Source organism: Mustelus asterias, unplaced genomic scaffold, assembly GCF_964213995.1.
Source record: "Mustelus asterias unplaced genomic scaffold, sMusAst1.hap1.1 HAP1_SCAFFOLD_1502, whole genome shotgun sequence".
Classification (NCBI taxonomy): Eukaryota; Metazoa; Chordata; class Chondrichthyes; order Carcharhiniformes; family Triakidae; genus Mustelus; species Mustelus asterias.
In genome coordinates this window covers 75590-81169 of record NW_027591447.1, presented here as the reverse complement: position 1 = coordinate 81169, position 5580 = coordinate 75590, and the positions used below count along the sequence as shown (strand labels likewise).

The 5580-nt window shown below is 46.8% G+C and overlaps 1 long non-coding RNA gene across 1 annotated transcript; it reads right to left on the bottom strand.

Moving 5' to 3' along the window:
* Positions 1 to 1708: 1708 nt before the first annotated feature.
* Positions 1709 to 4307, bottom strand: LOC144488378 (uncharacterized). The gene is made up of 3 exons (XR_013496569.1): positions 4234 to 4307; positions 1850 to 1926; positions 1709 to 1755 (listed from the first exon to the last, which is right to left on the bottom strand). It is a non-coding gene; the product is annotated as an uncharacterized LOC144488378 (long non-coding RNA).
* Positions 4308 to 5580: the final 1273 nt, after the last annotated feature.

Here is a 5580-nt window from a genome sequence, read left to right as displayed (position 1 = left end):
CATTCACTCACTGCAGTCACTCCGTCCGTCTCTTCCTCAGTCACTTTATCTCCCTATTTCTTGCCCGACATTATTGCACCTCTATCAACGCTTTTCTCCGCCACACCCTCTCCCTTTCCAACATCTCCTCTCTGTCGAGCTCATTTTCCACACCCCACCTCTTGCATCGTAGCCATGTGATCTTACCACGCCCTGTCTTTCTCCATTGTCTCACTCTGTCATTTACATCTAAGTCCTAAGTGTTTACATTTTCCAACCCATACACACCTGTTGTGCGCCCTTCCCTACATCCCAGCGCCCAGCACACTCTATCTGCACATCCACGACAACTGCCCTATTGTGCTATGACCCAGTGCTTCTTTAATTGTATGGCAAATCTGCTAACTGGGACTTTATGTTTATTGCTACGGGGGGACAGAGGGAGATCAGTGAGGTTCCTTCAATCTAAGCAGGAAGTGATCAACCGACCCAAATAGATCAGGATCCTCGTCCCATCTGACTGTCTGCCCCACTGCCCCGGCTACATTCATGGCCAGTTGTTCCTGGCGAGGACTTCCATGCCCATTGGGCACCACAGGGGCAGGGGTGTATTATTGACCTCATTAAATCACATTTTAAGTTGATGTTTTAGGTTTCCTTTATGCTTTATCTTTGTGTTCCGTCGCCACATCCCCTCCAACAAGCCCCCACCGCTCCCCCCCCCCCACACCCATCCCGCCCTGTAAGGGGTTGTCGCATTTATTATGTCCCTCCGTGTGTTTGATTTAGTTAATTTGATTTGCCAAACAGCATGATAGATCAGAGCGCAACATCAGCTCAAACGGAGATCAGTCAGTTTTCTGGCTCTTGTATCCATAGTTCATCAGGTAGATTGAGTGAACATTTTCAATAAGAAATGTATATTCTGGAGCGCAGTTGCTTTTTTCCGCTATGTTTTAACGGAGAAAGATATTCTTTATTTTTCCCTTTTTTTAAAGTCACCAATGAATGAATATTGTACATATTGTTCAGGCTCAATGATATATTGGCCTTGGAGGGAGTGCAGAGAACGTTCACCAGGTTGATACCAGAGATGAGGGGTGTTGATTATGAGGAGAGACTGAGCAGATTGGGTTTGTACTCGTTGGAATTTAGAAGGATGAGGGGGGATCTTATAGAGACCTGTAAGATAATGAAGGGGCTAGATAGGGTAGAGATGGAGAGATTCTTTCCACTTAGAAAGGAAGCTAGAACTAGAGGTCACAGCCTCAAAATAAAGGGGGGGGGGTCAGTTTAGGACAGAGTTGAGGAGGAACGTCTTCTCTCAGAGGGTGGTGAATCTCTGGAATTCTCTGCTCACGGAAGTGGTGGAGGCTCCCTCGTTGAATATGTTTAAATCACGGATAGATGGATTCCTGATCGGTCAGGGAATTCGGGGTTATGGGGATCAGGCGGGTAAGTGGAACTGATCCATTTCAGATCAGCCATGAACTTATTGAATGGCGGGGCAGGCTGGAGGGGCTAGATGGCCTACTCCTGCTCCTCTTTCTTATGTTCTTATGTTCTCAACACCACAGGGTCAATCTTCAGGGCATTTGAAAATGGTAAGTGTACCTGTGCAATAGACATAGCAATTATATAATTTCTTCAACTCATAGACAAAGTAAGTGCTGCAGTTTCTGATCTTTATCTCATGGGCTCGGTGGCAATTCTCTATCCTCCAGTTGATGCAGGCTGTCCTCTTGACTTCTCCTTCTCCCACGGTGGGATGGGTACCTGAAATCAGATTGATAAGTCATAAAGAATGTTGTCGATGTGAACAGCCGCTGGACAGTGAATACAAAGCTGATCTCATCAGCCCTGAGATTACCCTTTAACCAGGTTTGTCCACCCGAAGAGCAGCGGCCCTCTGGAACTGCAGTTTCGGCAATCTTCCATCCACCAGAGCTGAAACAACAATCAGATATTTATTATTCAAGATCGGATAGTGCAGGTATTCCGACAACACAGGTGAGACCAGTGGAAGGTAAAGTGTTGAGAGATGGTGGCGTCGGCCATTTCACTGGACTGTCAATACCAGGATCCTGGTTAACACTCAGGCCACACGGCTCCCAACACCAGCTGGGGAAATCTAAATGCAGCTAATTAATATGAGTGGAAATGGAATTTAGCCACAGTCGTCGTGCCAATTGGTTTAATACACACGTGGTTTGAATGATAGCAGTATCATCGAATCCCCACAGAGCAGATGAGTTAATTCAGCCCATCGTGTCTGCACGGCGTCTGACAGAGTATCTTACCCAAGCCCTCTCCCCATCTTACCTGTAACTCCACACATCTACCATGGCTAATCCGCCAAACCTACACATCTTCGGACTCGAAAGGTCAATTTCGGTTCGCCAAGCCACTTAACTTGCACATCTTTGGAGACTGAGGGAGGGGCAAGTTACCCACCTTTGGAGGGGCAAGTTACCACCGCCAATTCCCCTAACCATACAACTTTGGGCGCTAAGTTGCAATTTAGCATCGCCAGTCTGCCTAACCTGCACATTCTGGACACAAAGGAGCAATTTACAATGGCCAATCCATCTAACCAATACATCTTTGGTTCAGTAATGCCTTTCAGGGAAGGGAGTCTACTGTCCTGACTAGGTGTGACCTACACGCGTCTCCAGACCCACAGCCAAAGTGGTGACCTCTTATTTGTCCAATGAACTGGACTGGTAAGCCACACAGTATCAGACTACTTCAGAAAAACTGCATCGAATCAAGGAGGCAGCTCACCACGATATTCGCAAGGTGGAATTCAATGCTGCTTTACCATCGGAGCCTACACCTCTTGAAAGAGCTGGAGAATTGGGATACAGATGTTTTGCTGCAGTTTTACACTGACCTAGTTCGACCCCACTTAGAGTACTGTAGCAGGTCGGGCACCGCACCTTAGCAAGGATGTTTAGGCCCTGGAGGTAATTCAATGCAGGTTTGCAAGAATGATACCTGGACTTCAGGGGTTAAATTACGAATAGAGATGAGACAAATTAATCCTTTTCTCACACAAATTCAAAAGGTTGAGGGGTGATCAGAAAGAAGAAGTCTGTAAAATATTTTCATGGACGGGCCGGGTGGATGGGAATAAACTGTTTCCACTCGCTGAAGGCTCGAGGAACAGGGGCCATATTTTTTTAAAAAACCCCTTTCAGGAGAGATGTTAGAAAACACTTCTACAAGCAGAAAGCGGTGGGGGTTTGGAACTCTCTCACACAGCAGTTCGGTTTAAGCCTGAGACAGGCATTTTTCTGATATTGAGCAGGGGAATCAAGAGCTACGGGCGGAGAGCACGTTATGGATGGTACAGTCTCGCTCTACTTCCTCACAGCACTAGGGACCTGTTTCGATTCCCGGCTTGCGTCACTGTCTGGGTGAAGTTTGCACGTTCTCCCCGTGTCTGCGTGGGTTTTCTCCGGGTGCTCCGGATTCCTCACAACCCAACGATGTGCAGGTTACGTGGATTGGCCATGTCCCTTGGTGTCCAAAAATGTGTCGTCTGAGTGATGAGTGGGGTATACATAGGGTTATAGGGACAGGGCCCGGGTGGGATACACTGCTGCAGAATCATGCAGACACGATGGGCCGAATTGCCTCCTTGTGGCCTGTATAGACTCCAAACAGGGTTGGGCCGTGTATCAGCGATAATCCTACTGAATGGCCGAGCATGATCGATGGACTACTCATGCTCCGATGTTCCTATATGAATCGATTATTTCAAGATTAAATACACCCTTTTGGGTCTCTACTCTATGGAGTTTAGAAGGATGAGTGGTGATCTCATTTATACTTGCAGAATGATTTAATGGCCTGCATCGAGTGGACGAGGGGAAGATGTTTTCATTAGTCGGAGAGACGAAGATCCGAGGGCCTCAGACTAAAGGGAGGACCCTTTAGAAGCGAGATGTGGTGGAATTTCGTCAGCCAGAGGGTGGCGAATCTATGGAACTCATTGCCAAAGAAGGCTGTGGAGGCCAGGTCGTTGAGTGCATTTAAGACAGAGTTAGATAGGTTCTGGATTAGTAAGGGGATCAAAGAATATGGGGAAGCGGCGGGAGAATGGAGCTGAGAAATACATCAGCCATGATCGAATGGTGAAACAAACATGATTTGCCGAATGGCCTAATTCTGCTTCTATATCCTATGGTCTTATGGTCACATGATCCTCGTTTATTTTATGAAGTTTCTGCAATTATTCCTTTGTATTACCTTTTAAACCGGTACCATCCATGATTAAGGTCATCATCACACTTCTGATCGGAACACTCAGAGTCTTGACATTCTGTACTCCTCCAGGGTTCCTCCAGGACTGTGTGGTCCTCACATGGGTCAGTGATTGCCAACTCTGGGACTGAGTGAGAGACAGACAACATATTAACTAGAGTAGAGATTAACTGAAAGTTAAAGTTTACTTATTAGTCACGAGTAGGCTTACATTCACACTGTAATGAAGTTACTGTGAAAGTCCCCAAGTCGCCACATCCTGGCGCCTGTTCGGCGACACTGAGGGGTAATTTAGCATGGCCAATGCACCTCACCTGCACATGCTTGGACTGTGGGAGGAAATCGGAGCATCCAGAGGAAACCCATGCAGACACAGAGAGAACGTGCAAACTCCACACCAACAGTGACCCAAGCCGGGAGTTGATCCCAGGTCCCTGCTGCTTTGAGGCAGTAGTGCTAACCATTGTGCCACCGTGCCGCCCTGTGTCACACAGTGCTACAGAACCTCCAGTTCCATTTTCTCCATGTCCATTTTCAGGTTTGCTGATGACACCTCTATAGTGGGTCAGATCTCAAACAATGACGAGGCGGAGTATAGGGAAGATACAGAGAGTTTGCTTAACTTGTGAGACGACAATAAACTCTCCCTCAATGTCAGTGTAATGAAGGAGATAGTCATTGGCTTCAGGAATTTATGGAGGATATGCTTCTGTCGATATCAAAGGGGGCAACGACAGGTTAAAATTTCTAGTTGTCCAGATCAAAAATGACCTCTCCTGGTTGCTCCACGCAGTTACGAAAGCTGACCAACGCTTCTACTTTCTTTGGAGATCAAGGAAATTCAACATGTCTGCGACAACTCTCACCGAGATTTTACAGATACACCAGCGAAAGCATTCTTTCCAGATGAATCACAGCTTGGTATGACTCCTGCTCTGACCAAGAGCGCACAAAACAACAAAGGAATGCAAAAGTAACCCAGTCCATCACGCAAACCACCCTCCCATCCATTGACTCCGTCTACAGTTGCTGATGCCTTGGGAAAAGCATCCTGCATAACCAAGGACCCCACATCCCAGGCATACATTCTTCTACCTTGTACTGTCGAGAAAAAAATACAAAAGTCTGAGAGCACGGCCCAACCAATTGAAGAACAGCGTTTTCCCTCCTGCCATCAGACATTTGAATCGACTACCTCTATCAAGCTGATCTTTCTCTTCACCTTAGCTATGAATGTAACATGGTCTCATTTCCCTCTCCTCTATGTGTTCGAGGTATTGTCTGTGCAGTGCCCAAGAAACAATGCTTGTCACTCTATCCCAATACATGTGG